General features: G+C 38.5%; 1 protein-coding gene and 1 pseudogene across 10 annotated transcripts in view; both read right to left on the reverse strand.

Annotated features, from left to right (window-relative positions):
• EYA1 (EYA transcriptional coactivator and phosphatase 1) overlaps positions 1–21,039 on the reverse strand; it is a 335,785-nt gene that overhangs the window by 231,016 nt on the left and 83,730 nt on the right. The window lies entirely within an intron of this gene.
• On the reverse strand, positions 12,775–15,021 carry LOC108587258 (annotated as a pseudogene).

Raw genomic sequence — 21,039 nt, forward strand, 5'->3', positions numbered from 1 at the left:
CCATAGTTTCCCGGGGGAGCTTAGTGAGCTGCAATTTAAATAGTGGTTCAGGCAAATTAAGTCTTATCAAGGAAGCACTAAGTTAGCAAAGACCAGAAACAGGCAATAGAACAATCCATGGGAATTTCAGGGAGAAAGAACATTGTAAGTGCAGGAGCGGCAATAGCAAAGGTCTTGAGTGGGGGTGTGACTGGTGGTCTGAGAACAGGAGAGAGGACAACCTGTCTGAAGCAGGGTTGGAGTGGGGCGAAGAGGAGGAGATCATTGCTGAGGTCGCAGGGGCCAGATCATTCACCATCCTGAAGGCCACTGGCTGTTACCTGAGTGACAAGTGAGAAGTCACGGAGGGTTCTGAGCAGAGGAGTGACAAGATCTGACTTGTATTTTAGTGGAAATATTTCTGGCTGTAGACATTCAGCTAAAGCAGATGGAGCAGGCAGTTAAGAGACTACTTCAATAGCTCACTTGAAGAATGACAGTGGCTTGCACCGGAGTTGCAGCAGCGGAGTTCTTGAGAGTGGCCAATTCATGACGTGTTTTGTGAGTAGACCCAACTGATTTTGCTAATGGATTGGATGTGAGGTGTGAAAGGAGAAGCAGAATTAAAGATAACTCTAAGATTCTGTTTGCCTAATCATCTGAAGGATGAAGTTATTACTAAAGGTATATTTAAATATTTACATGCTGGTTACCTAACCTTGATGAGACTAATAACTTTCTAGATATTATTTTAGTTGCAAGTTGCAATGTTGAGAAATGACATGCTTCAATATCCAGCACACAATTTCACACATATAGGGACGTCAATGTTTCCTTCATAAAAGCAATGATGAAATATTTGTAACTGACAGAATAAAGTATCTTGGTTTTCTGTAAACCTACCACTCAAAGGACATTCTTTACACATTACCTCGGTGATAAAAGGATTGTTAAAGAAGGAAAGCTTTATACAATTAGATAAGCTGTGGCATTAATTTAACTCCGAAAAGCTATTGACATTGGTTTGCTTGATAAAAAACAAGAAAAATAAGAGACTTCTTGTAAAAAAAAAAAAAAATTAGAGGTTACATAGAAGGCAGAAGTCTCCCAAGGAAACAAGGTCCTTCGAAAGTATAGCTGAAATACCTCACCAGGAATGTCATACATTTTAATTGTAAAGTTGTTCAGCTTCTACCTAACCACAGAGGCAGATGTGAATTGGTTATTGGTAGTTAGGGATAAGTACATTTATAGTTAGGGATAGGTGATTCAAAAGGTTTTTATTGAATCTGAATAATAAAACAAAATAAAAGATCTAAGTGCAATTTTTAGAAAAAGTGTGTGTTCAATTAAAAGCTAAAATGCCTCCCTACTTATGGGAGGGAATACAAGTTTCCTTACAGCAATTTTACCAATCCAAGCACCAATTTATGGAAAACAAAAAAACTCTGTGTGCACTCACACACATATATATGTGCACACACAAATATACTATGTATATATATGTACACACACACACACATACACACGTATTGCACATGCCCATGTGGCTTCCTTTTATAGACTCATAAAAAAATTCACTGTTCTGAAAATGGGCAAATGCATCTTTTAAGTAAGTAAAGTCAATTTCTCCAGATTTATGCTTTCTATCTATCCAACTCCTATCCATCATTCAAGGTTCTAGGAAACCTTCTTAGATTTCTCTAGCCCATGATGGTTCTTTTTTCTGGACTCACTCTATTTATTATGATTATACTCACATGACCCATAATCACAGCTGCCCCATGGAATCTCTTACATTGCAATACTAAACTTATAATCTGCTTTTATTGTTTGTTATGATGATGTTTAACCTTTGCTACCAAAGTGAACTGTGAGCTTCTTGAGGGCAGAGCTAACATATAGTGATATAGGGGTATCATAATGTTTTATTGAATAAATACATTGATTCATATATAAATATATTTATTTTTCCTTTTAATTATTAAAATTATCTACTGACATATAAACTAAATGGAAGTGAGCTCTAAAATAAAGGTTTGTCTTTGGGATAAAAATATATATGGAAATGATCTTACCACTTAATTAAGAATTCTGGGTTTGGGGGAAGAGGGGCTATTAAGATAAAGCAGAAGGCTGTTTATAGACCTTTTTCTACTTTTCCTTAACCATGTCTATGGTATTTCCCATGCTGCTTAAATCTCAAACATACGAAACTCTATATAAGCATAATTTAAAAGAATATAGTTAGTGTTACCCGATAAAGGGGTTCTACACAATTTCACAGAGAGGCTCTCTACCCTCTATTAACTCCCAAGAAAATGTCCTGATCCAGAGCCTTCTCTTGGTAATATTCAACCCACTTCAACGTTGCATGGATTCAAATATACTAAGAGTCTGATAAGGATGGTGGTCTACAATGCCAATTTTGGTAATCTCTCTCCACTCCATTGTTATGAGGTTCCATTAAACTTGAACATGATGAATTTTAAAGGATTTAAATATACAAATGTATTTCTCCTCTATCACCAATATCATTTTAATTTTGGTCCTTTAAATATTTTGCTACATATTGTCAAGAATACTGACATTCAATGATGCATTTTAAAATTATAGCACAATGAACCTATAGTGCTACAGGAATCTTTTTGAAGAACAATGGAAAGGCCTCAATATTCCAAAGTCGGAACAATAGAACCTAAGCATCTTAAATGATATGACATAATGTACATAAAAGTCACCTATAAACTATAAAACTCTATTAAAATGCAAAATCAGATAGCACATCCCATTGAGTACCAAATGCAAGATTCACATTCCATTTATGTGTATTTACAGTAAGTAAAACTAAAAAAAATTGGTTCAAATAACCCATTCCAAGGAACATACCCTAAGAGAGAACCATTATTTACTTGCCTGATGTATATATGGTATACTTATACCATGCCATTGCCTTTCCGCAATAGTACCATTTAGTACAAACAGAGAAATAATTTGTTTAGCTGTATAATCAGGAGAGGCTGCACACAATAAAAGAAAGCATTCTGGTTTTTAAATGAATAAAAATTGATTGTGTCCCTATAAAAACTAAATTGGCAGAGTGTTAACTGCATTTCACATAAACATCTGCAGCGGACTGCGCCTCTCCGCTGTGCTGTAATGCAATATAGGACACTTAGGAATAAATGCATCCTCCAGATGAGTTCAGAGAGATTTTCTAAAAGCGCCTGATGAGATTGTAAAAATCGGATTAGTCAGAACTGCTAATGACACTTAAAACAAAGAGAAATCTTTAAACAAAATTATTTTGCACTTCTTCTCTCTTGATAAATTATATGCAAATTAGTGTTGATTGAAAAATGTTTGCCTGGAAGGTAAATTCACACTAATAAAGGAAAGGTCATCCTGCTTCAAGCACAGTGTCTCTCATTAGGGGGACTTTAAAATGAATGATGTTATTTCCTTTTTGTAAACTATTTCAATAAACAGCTTGATGATGCTAGAGACATTTATATTTCATCTTTACTGCATTCTTGGGTATTATAATTCTAACTAGGACAGGCATGATTTTATATTATTCTTAGTTCCAGGTGTGTGTGTGGATATATATATATCCATCTTGTTTATATATATATATATATATTTTATAGATATACATAGTGTGATTACATATAACTATCTGTATAAAAGTATATGTATATATCAAGCCACCAAATTTTTCATTTTTTTGTCCATTAGCTTGAAGAAAAGCTGTTATTTAAGTCAGAATTTCTTTTATTTTTCAACAGTTTCACTCTTGGCACAATTTTTTAAAAATTCATTCATGGCAGATTCAAGTAATTATTTTCGTTATTTATCTCCTCTGCTGAAAAATCAATGTACTATGTTAGAAAGAGCAGAGTTCAAATTCTAGTTTTTCCTGATGCCCTCTTTATGACCAGGATCCCAAGGATCAGCCTCGGTTTTGTCCATCTCTTAAATGTGTCAGGTTACACATAGCTCTTAGGTTTTCTGTGGGATTAAATAATGTCATATGCATTATTTGACATGTACAGAGCTTAATATTGTATAGGCATTTCATCTGGTATATTATTATTATTACTTTATAAAAGAAATTTAACATTAAGGTAAATCATGCTTTAAAATAGAGATGCTGAGCATATTTAGAAGACAAACAAATTAAACTAGTCCAGTGTAACAAAAGCCCAGTAAATTTTATTGGCAAGTTAGTGAAAAATGAGGTAAAATTATATATATACACCACCTAGTCCACAGGGCTAGAAAATGGAAATTGAATGACTGTTGACAAACTGTACCAGATGATCTGAAGAGACTACATGTTGAAAAAATAATGACAAAGGAGTTCTATACCAAGAGACAAGCAGTTGGAAAAACAACTTTTGATAGATAATAAAACCAAGAGGAATATGGCATTCAATTTGAGAATCAAGGTATTAAAGAATGATTACTTGGGGATATTTAAAATTTGTGGCACATTAAAAATATTTAGATCAAGGATCTGAAAGAATCTTGACAAAACATCTATTCTGAATGGGTCATGCATGAAGAGTTCTAGAAACCACTGAAAACTTCTTCGGGTACTCCAGGACATCAAGAAGTGACCTCTTAAATCTCCACAGACTTACAAGTCCTAGATGATTTCCTTACCATCTTGCTAATTTGCACCCAAAAACAATAAACAGAAATAGAACAAAATTGCCTTTAATTTATATTTTCTTTCCCAAGAACAAGAGAATTTTGCAATTACTCTGATGTGCTAAGAATGACCTTTGGAAGACAAGAAAACAAATACATTGAATACAGAATGATAACCAACTAACTTGATCACAATGAAATGGTCTTCAGTGAATTAATTATTGTATGCAATACATTTATATAATAATAAATAACCTAAATAAATAATGAAGTAAATAAATTCAAATACCTACTACCCTATACATAACATTGTGCTGGACACTGAAGAAAGGCACAAGCTACAATTCTTGTCCCTAAGGATCACAATATTTCATGGAAGAATTACAGATACTTTAAATATTTAATAAGATTACACTGAGTGGTACAGGCAGAAAGTGCTGTCAGGGTTGACCAGTGCAGACGAAATGATAGGTGATGCCTTCATGAAACATGTGAGGGTTACAGTGATGCCTGGAATGTGGAGAGTGTGCGCAGATGGAGAGAAAGGAAGGGGCATCCGAGTGGAGGGCCCCGGAGAAGCCGGAGTAACCATGGCACAGACAAGAACCCGACTGTGACCAGCAATGCTACAGTGAAAAGCTCCAGGAAGACAGAGAAGATCAGGAGATAGATCTCCAGCTGCTGCTTAGATGGCAACGTGGCAAAACTTCCAGGTGCCAAATCTGTGTATGGAGGTTTTGAGAATGTCTCTGTGGATCTGACAGGTCACAGCAGTTCATAGATCTGGTATCTGGGAGAAAAATCCTGAGAGAAGAATTGGCCAGAGCAGGCAGCAAGTGCAACTCAAGCAGTCAAGTTACACCAGAACTTGAGCAGCCAGGATACCTACCATCAGGTGGCAAGGAGCAAACCAAGCAGGAACCCAAATATGAGGGCAGAGATTTTGATATGGGGGGCTCTATTCAGTCACTGAACCACCGAGGCCAGTAAAGGCCCAGATGATTCTGTAAAGCTGAATCTCAGAAAGGTTAACACCTTTTTTCCTGCTTACAAGATGAGGTGGCACCAAAGCTGGGACTAGAACCCAAAATGCTTGAACACCTAGCCATAACTCTTACTCAGTACCATCTATCAAGGTCCTTGATCCATTGTAATTTGCTGCTTGACTCATTGAGTTTGTTTGGTTTCCAATGGGAAGGATTGTAATCAGGTAGTTCCCCAGTCACTATAAGTTGGAGGTGGGGGGTGGTGGCAAAGGGGGTATGGAAAGAAACGGGAGTTGCAGTTATACGCTGGGGTTTGACCGTTATGTACCAGTTGGGATGTTGTGCAATCAGCTGGTGTCCCAGGAAACACCCTGAGAACTGTTAAATGTCTGAGCATGGTTCTGGGACCTGTACTTTAGGGTAGATTCACATTTTCCAATTAATTCATTCAATAAACACTCATTGGCCTCCTCCATAATTTCCACCATTCATGGCATTATTTGGCTTACCATTCATTCTGGTGTTAGCAGCATGGAAGTAGACTTGTAAAGCTTAATGGTCTGGGTCAATCCTTCTAATGATATTAACTCAGTTGCAAGACTACTCATTCATTCATTCCACAAACATTCGCCAAGCACCTACAGGTACTAAAGGAAGTATGGTGAGTAGAGTTGTGCTTAATGAGCAGTCAGACTCTCAATTCCTCTACTCAATTAGTGCAATGGTATTTAGAAGTAGGGTATTTGGGAAGTAATTAGATTAGGTCATGAGGTCAGGGCCCTCATTATGGAATTAATTTGCTTATAAAAAAAGAAAAAGAGACATGAGATATTTCTCTTTCTGGGAGCGCACACCTAGGAAAGGCCATGGGAGGATAAAGTGAGAAGACAGCTATCTACAAGCACAGAAGCAGGCCCTCACCAGAAGCTAATCTCTCTACACCTTGATCTTGAACTTGCCAGCTTCCAGACTGTTAGAAATAAATTTCTGCTGTTTAAGCCACCTAGTTTATGGTATTTTGTTATAATAGCCTAAGCAGACTAAGATAATATCCTACCTATAAGTTGTGAATAAGGACAAAGTTAGATAAACCAATAGTTAATAGTTATTTAGTTCTTAGCATAAGTAAGGCAATGCACTAAACTCTTCACCCATAACATCTCTTTTAATTTTTCCAATAGTTCTCTGAGGACTGGACTGAACCATTAATCAATGGGTCCTGTGGGAAATGGATCTTTTCTTTTGAAGACATTTGAATCTGTAGGCAAGTGAACTGCTTCTTAGAAAACAAGATTCCCAGATAATGGAATCTTATTTTCTTGTTTGTATATGCTATCATAACATTTATGCATGTGCCCTTCTCCAAGTTGAACCAGAAAGTATCTCAGCTTGTAACTCAGAAATTCATAAGCTGTAGGCAGTTTCTGATTCTGCCTCTTTATCTCAGGATGACTATAATATAATGTGGATCAATTAACAGACAGTTGTATTGATTCTGAAAGTCAAATTTTTTTCTGGCATCCATCAAAAGTTCTGCATTTGCAGATTCTCAATTTATGTTATATTGAGCATGAACTTAGGTATTACAGCAGGTACTTTGCTATGGGTTTCATATGCATTAACTCAATTAGTCTTTATAATATCACTATGTGTTGATGTTACTACCGTCACGATTTACAAACAAGCCAACTGAGATTCTTGAGCTTACTTGACCAAAATCACAGAGTTAATACACAGAGTGGGAACATGTGTCCCCTATTTATCATGTCCTGGTCAATACTGAAGTCATAATACCTTATCTCTGAAATACTTTTATTTATGTGTATTACAGGTCACTTTTTATTTTCCCATTATTTACACTCATAACAAAATGAGAACCATTACAGGGGACTCTATTACATACTCTCAACTAATGAGAATTAATACACTATACAGCAAATATTACCAACAAACTGGCTATCAACAAGACTATTTTAGAAGAACTACTTATAGTAGAATCTGCCACCCACACAGAAAAAACAACAGAAGAATGTCATGGCTAGGTGTTAAAACACCTTTGAGAAAATGGTCCAGGATAGAAAGATAATGATGAATAACCCAGCATCCCTCCACCCCAATATCCCAATATTATGTGGAGTGGGATGATTGGTCAACGTTCTACAATGTCTAGCTGGAAAAAATCTATGGCAGAGACAGATTGGGATTTCAGGGATTTGAAGAAAATTGATTTTTTTTTTTTTTTTTTGGAGAGTCTTGCTCTGTTGCTCAGGCTGGAGTGCAGCGGCACAATCCTGACTCACTGCAACCTCTGCCTCCCAGATTCAAGCAATTCTCGTGCCTTAGCCACCCGGGTAAAGCACGTGCCATCATGCCTGTCTAACTTTCGTATTTTCAGTAGAGACAGGGTTTCGTCATGTTGGACAGGCTGGTCTTGAATGCCTGGCCTCAAGTGATCCACCCTTCTTGGCCTTCCAAAGTGCTGGGATTACAGGCAGAATTATTTTTAATACCTAATCTGCATCTGCAAGAGGACAATGACTATACACAGGCCTCTATAACACTGATTCAAAGAAAACTCACATTTCCAAGAATAATTCTCTCACACCCACTCCCCATGTTACGCTGGCCTTGCATATTTAGTGTTTGCCCTGACATGCCACTGAATGATATTACTATACACCCAGTTGAGTCCACCCTTAAAGCCTCCAAGTTCTGATACCCTTGGTAGAAGATATTTTAACATCTAATTTAAGTTTTGCCCTTATGCAAACCAGAATTTTAAAGAACATCAGGAAAGCTAAAGTGTTAGTGAGCAAGCAGACAGCTTTCTAAAGCATTTCTACAAACACCAATGAACTTAACCATTTGTTTTCTATAGAAAGGCCAGACACACAGTAATTTGAGTTCAAAAGCTTCTGTGATCTGGATTCCTGCATATGTGACAACACTGTTTCCTATAAAGATCTAGCGACTGAGTGAATGGTTGGTTTGCTATAGGCATTTGTTCCTAAGAAGTATAAATCATATTTGTGTTTATTCTACACCTATGCGCAGATAACCTCTATCAAATTAATTTACTGCAACTTAGGTGACCTGTGTACATAAAATGAGTTCTTCTCAAAGCTGGAAAACAAGACCCAATATTCCTTTCTAACAAAGCAAAAATGGTTCATGACCAGGATAAGTGAGGACTGAATCTTAATGTGAGTAAAAGCGGGCACTCACTCTTCTAAGGAAAGACATGTGGGAACACGGATATAGAAAAGATAGCAACAAGAAAGATAGGGCTTTCAGAAAGCGGAACCACAAATGAAGTTATTGTTTGGCAGGAGCAGAACACAAGACCATAGATTGAAAGGGGGCAGAAATGGTGACCTAGAAAGGTGTTAAGTGGATAGATTTTGGCACTAAAAATGTAGCACACAGTATTGAAGATTTAGTCAACTAAGTGAAATTAAAATGTAAGGACAGGAGGTGCTGCCACTCAGGCCTGATCTTAGGTTGGAACGATTTGGTACCAGGACAAGAGGAGCACTAACTTGGTACTGAGTGACTGGGCATCTGTATGTGCTTCTTGCATACAGCAGGTATTTGATACAGCACCAGACCTACACTGAGGGGTTAGAATTAGCCAGAATTTTATAACTGAACTTATAAATGTATAAAGGGACTATACCCCTAACCATTGATGTTGGATTTGAACTGTCTACATCATCAACCAGATTTCACTTTGTGGGAGGTAGTGATATTAAAACTATCTTTAGAAAAATATTCCTCAAGATGGCCATTACCAACCTATTTGTGGAAACTATGCACTTTTAAATGCAATCCTAAAGTGTAATATTTTTTTCCAACAGCTAGAGATGTTAATTCAAACCATGTGTGAAATTGGAGAGAAGTGGAACTCAAATCAGACCCTATCAAAAAACCCTCTGAGTTTTCACAAGATAATTTGCCCAATTTTTTTACATTGCCACTAGTAGAATACCTTTTGCATTGCTTTATGTTATGTTATGTTATGTTATGTTATGTTATGTTATTTTTTAGTGTGTATGTGTGCTTTGAGAAATTTTGAATCTGCTTCTAGAGTTTAGCTGAGTTCAGCTGTTAAAAAATTTACCTTCATCATCCATCCTCATTCATTTTAAAAATCCCATTCCATATTACCTCTTTTACTACTATTACTATACTAAATGACTTTTGCTAGCAAAGAGATTGGATTTTATACTTTCACTAGTGATTTAACAGAAGTTGAAATTGGTAGCTGAAGTGGAGACTTTAGAGTAACAGATAATCAAAGACTATCCAATAATTATTTTATTATTTTAAATAAAAACTATCGGTTAAGTAAAATGCAAAAGTAGACTTACCCTTAGTCTATGCTGAAGACAAAATAACATTTTTGTCTGGCTTGATACCTAATGACAGTAAGAATGTAAGCAATAGGAACTGATTTTTTTTATGTAATGTTATTAATAATATTTAGGCTCTCACTTCCTAGATGTGTATTTCATATTGGGACTTTGATTTGTGTTGTCTTCACAAATCATTCTAAATTTTTTGTTGTTGTTGTTTTTGTTTTTTTGAGACGGAGTCTCACTCTGTCGCCCAGGCTGGAGTGCAGTGGCTCAATCTCAGCTCACTGCAAGCTCCGCCTCCCAGGTTCACGCCATTCTTCTGCCTCAGCCTCCCGAGTAGCTGGGACTACAGGTGCCTGCCACCACGCCCAGCTAATTTTTTGTATTTTTAGTAGATATGGGGTTTCACCATGTTAGCCAGGATGGTCTCAATCTCCTGACCTCGTGATCCACCCACCTTGGCCTCCCAAAGTGCTGGGATTACAGGCGTGAGCCACTGTGCCTGGCCCATTCTAAACTTTTTATAAATTAACAAAGGTATGAGTTATATAGGCCTTCATCTTACATCATAACCTCCTTTCTACTCTCATTTTGCTCACTTCTTCTCTAGAATAATAAATTAGGAGACTACAATTGACTGAAACAAAGAAGCCTGAACTATACCAGTTTCAGACATAAGGACTTGGTAAATATATATATTTTTAAAACATTTGGCTTTATTTCTGAAAAGTCTTCAGAACTGTATGAAACATTTAAATACATATTTTGCAATATTATTTATTAAACATTCGCATGCCCTCAAGTTCAAATAATTTTTAAAACACCATTGATATGCTTTGGTTGTGTTCCCACCCAAATCTATCTTTAATTGTAATCTCCATAATCCCCAGGTGTCGAGGGCGGGTCCTGGTAGGAGGTAATTGGATCATAGGGGTGGTTTCCCCCACGCTGTTCTCATGATAGTGAGTGAGTGCTCATGAGGGCTAATGGTTTTATGAGTGTTTGACAGTTCCTCCTTCACAGGTTCACACTCTCTCCTGCTGCCTTGTGAAGAAAGTGACTGCTTCCCCTCTGCCATGTAAGTTTCCTGAGCCCCACCCCCTGGCAGCCATACAGAACTGTGAGTCAATTAAATCTCCTCTGTTTAAAATCACCCAATCCTGAGTAGTATCTTTATAGCAGTGTGAAAACGGACTATTACAACCATAATATCCACTGCCTCAAGAAAATCCACTATTGAAACACATGATGATAAAATTTTTCTCTGTATTTCCTGTTAAGCTGCAAATTTCAATAAGAAGACAAATGAACAGCAATTCACAGTCAGCAAAGATGTTAAAAACCATCTTTTGAATTATTGCAACAGCTGCTATTTTTAGGATTGGTAGTTATTTCTGGTTGCACCTCTGCCACTCAGATCTGCCTGTCTTTGGCCATTAGGTTCAGAGTGAACCATTGCAGTTATGATTGATCTTAGCATTACTGTCTATTTGCCTGAGACTTTCAGAACTTGAAAGCAATGCTAAAATATTTCACATTATACTTTACTAGGTCTTTATAAAATGCTCCTGCCCATATTACTTGTGGCTTATCTTAAAGTAGCAGCTTAGTTATCCTGCAATCTCAATTAACAGGCACTGAGCAACCACTATATGTCCAGCAAAACAAAAAAATGCCAAGTAGCTCCTACATTGCTTTGAAGTTAGTAGAGCTGTCATGCTCTGAAACCTCATTATTGATAATTTTTATATATATATATATACACACACACACACACACACACACATACATACATACATGTAAAATCAGTGATGGGCCCAACTTTTATGCTCCCTCCATCAAAAAAGATAATAACCCTCTTTATCTTTTATCACTCATCCCAGACCTTCCTCCTCTTTGGGGTCCTCAGCTTTCTCAACTTTTAATCAATCCAAATACATCTTGCCTTAGACTTCTACTAAATGGCTACCTATCACCACTTCTAATCTATTTTTTTTTAAGTCTGAAATATAGGCATTGGTAAAGTCTGCAAAAGGCCAGAACTACCACTTCAAAAGCCTTCTTCATGTATGCTCCAGGAATCTCAGACATCTCATCTTTTCACTAGTGCTACTTACTTCACAATGACTGACATTACCACACAGTAGAACAGCATTTATTCTAAACCATCCCTAGTTGTTTGCACCTCTAAGCTTTTCAGATTGATCTGTTTTGTGCAGTTCATATTTATTTTAAAAGTTCTATCTAATTGTATTGATTTAAGTTGTGATAATTCATCACCATTGAATGCTAATACAGGCATATTTCAGAAATAGTGAAAATTTGATTCCAGATCACAGCAATTAATGTGAATATTGCAATAAAGTAAGTCACACAAATTTTTTTGTTTCCCAGTGCTTATAAAAGTTAACACTATAGTCTATTAAGTCTGTAAAAGCATTATGTCTAATAACACAGTGGACATACCTCAATTAAAAATACTTTATTTCTAAAAAGTGCAAATAATTATCTGATCATTCAGCAAGTCTTTTGGTTGTGAAAAGTCCTGCCTCAATGTTGATGGCTACTGACTGAGCAGGATGGAGGTTGCTGAAGGTTGGGTGTCTGTGGCAATTCCTTAAAATACGACAACAATAAAATTTGCCACATCAATTGATCAATTGACTCTTTCTTTCAAAAATATTTCTCTGTAGCATGGAATGCAAAGCCATTTAAGAGTCTTTTTTTTAAGAAATGGAGTCTCGCTCTGTTACCCAGGCTGGAGTGCAGTGGTGTGATCTTAGCTCACTGCAACCTACACCTTCCAGGTTCAAACAATACTGCCTCAGCCTCCCAAGTAGCTGGGACTATAGGCGCATGCCACCATGCCTGGCTAATTTTTTGTATTTAAGAGCCTTTCATGCACAGTAGGACTTCTCGCAAAATTAAAGACAATCTTCTCAAACCCTGCCTCTGTTTTTCTCAACTAAGCTGATGTAATATTCTAAGTACTTCGCTGTCATTTCAATAATGTTCATGGCATCTTCAGTAGGAGTGGATTCCCTCTCAAGAAACCACTTTCTTGGCTCATCCAAAGGAAACAACTCCTCATTTGTTCAAATTTTATCATAAGATTGTAGCAACTCAGTCACATCTTGAAGATCCACTCTAATTCTACTTCTCTTGCTATTTCCACCACATTCGCAGTTACTTCCTCCACTGAAGTCTTGAACTCCTCCAGCTTACCCATGTAGGGCTGGAATCAGCTTTTTCCAAACTCCTGTTAATGTTTATATTTTGATCTCCTAGGAATCACAAATATTCTTAATGGCATCTAGGATAGTGAATGCTGTCCAGATGGTTTTCAATGTACTTTCCCTAGATCCATCAGAGGAATCATTATCTATGGCAGCTAAAGCCTTATGAAAAATAGTTTTTAAAAATTTTTTCCAAGATATTTAATCAAGTTACTTACAATGTTCACATTCCTCAGTATACTCCATTGAGGTGTTATCATTTGTTTTAGAATTTTTCTACATTCAGCTTAAAAAGTGTTTCCTTTCCCAAGAAACTGAACTTTTCTGTCAAATGCACATGAACAAATAGGAGAACTGGGTTCATAAAATGGATTCATTGCAAACTTTATGTGTAAATGCTAAACATCAGTAAAGTAGTTATTTATGCCATCTTCTTGCCATATGTCATAAAGCATAATTTAAAATGTTATGTGCCCTGGAGTTACGAATGCCGACAGAAAACACTTGTTGCACTTGTCCACAGTTTTCAAGTGCATGTTCTTCGACACCCACATGTTATCTATGAGGTTGCAAACAGCATGAGCTATGGGTAACGATGGTTGCCTTTGGATTCTACTTTCCCAGCTGGGAAAAAAAACTCCATTTCAAAAACTGGATTATCATGGTGGCCAACAATTATAAAGTGGAAGCTTCCAGACATTGTCTTCAATATATGGCTCCTGCAGTGAAACAACATTGTAACAAAATCAGTTCCCACAACTGAAACTGACACTTGGTGCATTCAGCCAATAACAAGACTTGAAAGTTGAAATTACTCCTTGATCCATGGGCTGCAGAATGGAAACTGTGTTGGCAGGCATGAAAACAACAGTAATCTCCTTGTACATCTCCACCAGAGCTCTTGAATGACTAGGAGCATTTCAATGAAGAGTAATTTTTGTTTTAGAAAAAGGGAATCTTTTTTCCTGAGCAGTAGGTCTCAACACTGGGCTTAAAATATTTAATAAGCCATGCAGTAGACAGGTGTTTTATCATCTAGGCTTTATTGTTTCATTTATAGCAAGCACAGGCAGAGCAGATTTAGTGTCATCCTTGAGAGCCCTAAGATTTTCAGAATGGGAAAAGAACAATGGATTCAACTTAAACTCACCGGCTGCATCAGCCCCTAATAAGAGAGACTGCCTGACCTTTGAAGCTTTGAAACCAGGCATTGACTTCTCTTTAGCTGTGAAAGTCCTGGATGGTATCTTCTTCCACAGGAAGACTTTTGTTTATATTGAAGCTCTTGTTTAGTGTAGGCACCTTCATCAACAATCTTAGCCTAGATCTTCTGGAAACTTGCTGCAGAAGTTCTGGAAACTTGCTGCAGCTTCTACTGAGTGTTTGTTTCACCCTACACTTTTATGTTAACCTCAGGAACCAACCTCTGTTAGCTTCAAACTTTTCTTCTCCAGTTTCCTCACCTCTGCCAGTCTTCAGATAAGTGAAGAGAGTTAGGGCTTTGCTCTAGATTAGGCTTTGGCTTAAGGGGATGCTGTAGCTAGTTTGATTTTCTACCCCGACCACTACAACTTTCTCCATATCAGCAATAGGCTGTTTTGTTTTCTTATCATTCATGTATTCACTGAAGTAACACTTGTAATTCACTTCAAGGACTTTTCTTTTGAATTAACAACTTGGCTAACCATTTGGCACAAGAGGCCTACTTTTGGCCTGTCTTAGTTTTCAACATGCCTTCCTCATTAAACTTAATCATTTCTAGCTTTTGATTTAAAGTGAAAGTCTTGTGCCTATCCTTTTCAGTGGAACACTTTGAGTACGGCCAGGGGTTATTATTAACTGGACCCACTTGAATATTGTTGTGTCTCAGGGAATAGGGAGGCCTGAGGAAAGCAAGGAGAATGGGAGAGCAGGTGGTAAGTGGAGTAGTTGGAACACATACATTGATCAATTAAGTTCATCGTCTTACATGGGTATGGTTTGTGGCGCCCCGGAACCTTTAAAATCAGAGATCAAAAATTACAGATTATCATAACAGATACAGTAATTATGAAAATGATTGAAATATCAGAAGAATTAACAAAATGTGACACTGAGACACAAAGTGAGCATGTGCTGTTGGGAAAATGGCACCAATAGACTAGCTTGAGGCAGGCTTGCCACGAACCTTCTATTCATAAAAACTGCACTATCTGCAAAGCACAATAAAGCAGATGCAATAAAATGAGGTATTCCTGTATATAAAAAGGGAACAAGAAAGAGACCCACGGATGACCTTACCAGGAAAGAGACTGCAATCTGTGGATACTGGAATTAGCCAAAATTATAACCATAAATGCATAGGCTAAAATGGAATTACATTTCTATAATGCTTTTAACTTCTGTAAAATGACTTCACAATTAAGCAAAGATTATGAACTAATAAAAATATGCAAAAGAAGAAATGCAAACAGCTAGTAAACAGGAATAAACATTCATTCACATTAATTGTCAGAGAAATGCACACTACTATACTGTTTATCACCCATTAAATTGAGAAGGATTCAGACCATATTTTGAATGTTGATGAAGGTACAGTGTCATTATAAATATTTTTATGCAATGCTGATGGGAATATAAACTGATAAATTGTCCTGGAATATGATTTGACACTACGTATGAATAGGCTTTCAAAGGTTACATGATATTGGACCTACTAACCACACTTCTGGAATAATTCCTAATGTACACGTGTTCATCATCACAGCAATAAGTATAGAAGCACAAATATGGAACAACCAGAATATTTAAACAGTGGAAGAATATTTTTAAAAACTGTGTGTGAATGGATTAAATATTATACTGTCATTTAAAATTATATCTTCAGAAACTAATTGGAGAAAATATCATAAAGTAAAGAATAAGAGCAGAATATGAAACTATCTATGATATGAGACAAATTTGTAAATTATACATGTACACACACAATGCCAGAAAGAAATATATGAAATATATGAAACACCAATCTGGTTATGGGTTTATGGGGAATTATTTTTGTTTTTTTCAAGTTTTCTTATTTATTATCCTTATAATTAAGATTCTTCTTTAAAACTATCTTTACATATCTTTATCTTTACCAGAGAAGGTCATAATTATGTGGTTCCTCTTCTGAAAACCTATCAGTTGGTGAAATGAACATATCTTCATTAACTACCTTTTCTGATTTATGAAGTTTTTAGTCTTCCAATATCAACTCACAAGAGATCATTTCATCAAGAATTAGTATATGCATTAAGGCTACTTTATGTTAAGTTGTGGACTTGAGTTTGACTCACTTTTCATCTTAATTACAGGCTCCTAATCTGTTAAAGTTCAATTTCTAAATTCATATGCTGATAATCTAGAATATACTCACAAAATTGGAAAATGAGCTTAATTGAAATATTAATTTATTTACTAAAAAGAACAGATATTGGGTATGCAAATAATAATTGAAGACATGAGGATTTGGGTCCAGGAACATATAATATATTAAGAGCAGTGTTGCAAGGACAAATAAAAAACACATAACTAATTTTTACTCTCAGAGTATGATGAACAGTATAGAATTTAACATAAACATAGAGAAAACAATAAAAAGGGAGAAAGAAAAAATCTCTCAGAAAAGAGAATATTTTACATTTGAAAAAGCATATAACGCTAAGAAAAATTCATTTAAAATAAATAGCAAAAATAAAAGTATAAGTAAGAAGCTTATGTAGACCTTGATTAACATGGACACAAGAGAAGCAAGGCACTTTCATAGATCTTTCAGAGGTTTATGTTTATGAAGAGAATGAAGGTCAGTGCATCCAGTTTGGAAGGTTAAATAGCCCATTACATCGAAACTTAAAGGCAAAACAACTGGAGGTGTTTTGAAAGCCAGTATAGCCATGAAGCGAGGAGAAAAGAATCCAGTTAGGTACAGGCTTTGCAGGAATTGAAACAAAAATTAAAGTTATGGAAGTGAGAACCGCATATAAAAGTTTGGCCGCAGTCAACTTCTACAAGATTTTTGAGATTCCTCCAGCAAATTTCACTTAATGGATAAAGATGATGCCAAGGGGCATGCCAATAATGAGCACAGGAGAATGTGGGGAGAAGTCCAAGGTTATGTCAGAGAAATGTGTAAAGTATCTTAGTAATTTGCCTCGAAATTTTCAAAATTGATTTAAGTAATTTTCTTCACATATTCCTTTGTTACCTCTGTCATCCACTCATCAACTCACACCAAGAGAAGTTCCTTAAACTCTTCACTGAAAAAGCATTTGAACATTTTTTGCACCTCCAGCATTTGTGATACAGAAGACATTGTTCACATTCTCCAGGTGCTCAATCTAAGATGAAGAGATCTATGTAAACAAGTAATTATAATAATTTGTGATAAATTTCTGGAATAAGACTGTGCTCAAATCACCAAATGTGATTCTCAATACTGGTATCCTGAGAAGGTTGAAAAGAAAAATTTTAACAGCCATGGCCTGCCACAGACCAAGCAACTCAAAATTCTAGGGAAGTAACCTGAGCATCAGTTTTAAAAGTTTCAGGTGATTCGAATGTGCAGCCTGGATTGTGTTCCTTTCTAGAGGAAAAATACTATAAAGGAGTAGAGAGCACTTATCTTTGTCTGGAGCAGGGAGAATATGAAGGCAAGCTTCTTACAAGGGCCAGTAACAAAGTTAGAACCCATCAGGCTTAGAAGGGCCAGGAGGAGGCATTTCAGACAGGTGGAGAAACTAATTCAACCCAAAGCAAGAAAGAACCTAATGAGCAGGTTGTCATGACTGGAAAGTGGTGGGAAGAAGCAGAGAAGGAAACCACAATGCGAAGACAGGATTTAACCAGGCTGTGAAGTGTTTCAAAAAGTGCACATTTTGTCCTATGCAAATGGAAAACCATTGTGGATTCTTCTTCCCTAATGAAAAGTTTCCCAAACACTGCTGCCATAGGACTGTCCCAGAAGCAGCTATTTCTGTAGATATGGGGGAGACTTAGACAGCTCAACTTTAGCAAGCACCCCAGGCAATGCTGGTGATCCTGGAAGTTTGGGAAACACTGATTTAAATAATATGGTCTCTAGAGAATGGGGAAGTAGCTGTAGGGCCTTTGAAGTCTTTGGCTAGAAATCAAAGAACTTGAAAGTTTATATTTTCTGTTAATTGCCTTGTCTGGTGAAAGCTAGATATAAGGAAGAAAAAAGGCATATGCAAATAAAGCAATTGGTTATAAGTATAATGTTGACCAACACTGTCCAATAGAAATATAATGTGAGTGTATAATCTTGAGGTTTTCATGTAATTTTATGTAATTTTGTTGCAGGATTCTTGGGGTGTTGCTTTTCTGGCCAGAAACCTTTGTGGCCAGTGATTCCTTTGCCCAACAGGCATCCAAGTTTTGCTCAGGCTGCTGGGCTTGTTCTGCCCACTTGGTCTGGCAGGCTGCGCCTGGCTCATACTACCGGCCTGGATTCCATATTTGCCAAAGGGGAGTCAGGCATGGAGCAGCAAGGGGTGTGCGAGTGAGCGTGGGGTCTGAACATTGCACAGTCAAACATGCCAGCTGCCATGGTGGGACACGCAGCTCCAGGTGCTGGCACTGGTGCTGGCTCTCTGTGAGACTGTGGCCAAACAAGGCACACTGCAAGCAGCTTGCACAGTGTGGTATGTGGTAGCACCCAGAAACTTGGATATGCCAGGAACCACAGGACCCCAAAGAGAGAATCACAGCCCTGGCTTGGGGAGCTGAGCTCCCAGGTCTGGGCCCCCTGGAGGGCCACAGCTCTTCTCTCCTTCTCTTTGCCAGCAATGTGGCAAGCAAGGGGCATGTTTCAGCCCTGTTTGTGTTACAACTCTTTTAGCCTCACTATTTGGGGGGTCTCAAGTTCTTGTGCTGAGACCAAGAAGAATGATGTTCGCAGACAAGTGGAGGGTGAGAAAGATGAAGAGGATAGAATGGCTCAGAGGAGATTCTCAGGGGGTAGCTCTATTATACAGCCAGGGTGTCTCTCAGGCGGAAGCTCCATTCCCTAGCCAGGGTATCCTATCAAGTGTTCAGCTCCTAGCAGAGAGTAGCCCTCTCTGCAGACAGGTCATCCCAACAAGTGTTCAAGTCGCAGCAGCTAGGGTAGCTCCTCTCTACAGCTGGTTGTCCCATCTTCTGTCCAGCTCTGGCTGAGCCTGGGGCTTTTATGGGTCTCAGAGGGGAGGAAGTGCATGCTGATTGGCTCATGGGTGACGATGGCTGGGCCCAGAAAGGGCACCACAAGTTCCCACTCCAGTCCTCAGGACTGGAAGCCAGCCCTTAGTCTTTAGGACCTCCCTGACCTGAAGGTGGGGCCCCTCAATGGGGACTCACCTCTTCTGCTCAGGAGCCTGTCTGCCTCCTGCCACTGTCCCTGGTGCCCAGGCTTCTTGAGTCAAGGGGCACCTGCAGGCCAGTATCTGAGCTGTCCTCAGCAACCAGTTGGTTTCCCCGACCATGCTTATTGGTGCCCAAAGTCCAGAAGAAGCCAAGGTGGCAGGAGGCTGGCATGCCAGTGCTGCTGCAAGTGTGCACACACCCAGCCGGGCTCAGCTCGGGCTCATCTCCAACTCCACTCCGAGATCGGAGTGGGTGCCAGGAACAGGGAGAGGCCAGGCAGTGGGAGCAGACACCCATCCCTGAGTCTGCAGGGGAATGGGAGCCTTCCCAGGCCCCCAAGTGTACAGAGGTGCAAAGATGCCCAGGTTCAGTGCCTTGGAGGGCAGGACTCCCACCCGCTCTATGGAGTGTGTAGGTGGCCCCAGCTGCGCCTCCTTGCAGCCTGGGATGGTGGCTCCAGGTCATCGCTGGGCCCCTCTCTGCTCACCCCTCTGCTCAACTGTGTTGCACTCCCAATGGCAGGCAGTTCAGCCTGGCCCTAGTGGCTCCCAGGGTGGCAGGCTCCAGGGGATTCCTCCTTGTCCCTGGCTCCCACTGGCTCCTGGAGTGCAGTACCACCCCAGGCCCAGCTCTGCCTTCGCCCTGTGCCCTCCGGGCAGCAGTGGTGGGTGAGAGTGGCAACAGGGGCCGGGGTCTAGAGTGGTGGAGGGTCCAGGCCTGGGAGCAGGTCCTGCCCAGGCATGTGAAAGTGGGGGTGGTACAGTCAGCTGCCTCAGGGACATGGGGCACAGAGGACCAGTGTCTGCCATTGTTGCTTGCACAAACACTCCTGGCACCACTGGCTGTACCTCCCCACTGCAGCCAGCGTGATGGCAGCGGCTGCTGTGGACATCCCTGCCACTGCCATCAATTTGAAATTTTTCTAGTAGCCACATTTTTAAAAGTAACAAAGATGTCAAATTAATTTCAGTAATATATTTTATTGAATCCAAAATACCCCAAATACTACCATTTCAACATATAATTAATGTCAAAATTATTAATGAGATATTTTAGACTCTTTTGTGTTTGCAATAGCCTTCAAAATCTGGTATGTCCAGAACATCTCAATTTGGGACTAACCACATTTCACATGTTCAATAGCCACATGTAGCTAGTGGCTAGCTACTGTATTAGATGGCACAGAGTTAGACTAAAGGTACATGGTTTTCTCATCCACAGTTTCAGAAGCCAAAGTGGTGTTCTGTGGCAATGAATCTCACAAGTACAGAGAGAAATGTATTCCCCTACAGAATTACTAATGTGTCTATAGACAATAGAATGGACTGCCTTGTAAACCTGAGTTCATTTTCACTAGATTGCTCTAAGCTGTAGCTAGACAACCACCCTAGTGAAATGCTGAAGAAAGCTTCATGTATCATGACACAAAAAGCTGGATGAGAAGAT

This window comes from Papio anubis, chromosome 8, assembly GCF_008728515.1.
Source record: "Papio anubis isolate 15944 chromosome 8, Panubis1.0, whole genome shotgun sequence".
In the NCBI taxonomy this organism is placed as follows: Eukaryota; Metazoa; Chordata; class Mammalia; order Primates; family Cercopithecidae; genus Papio; species Papio anubis.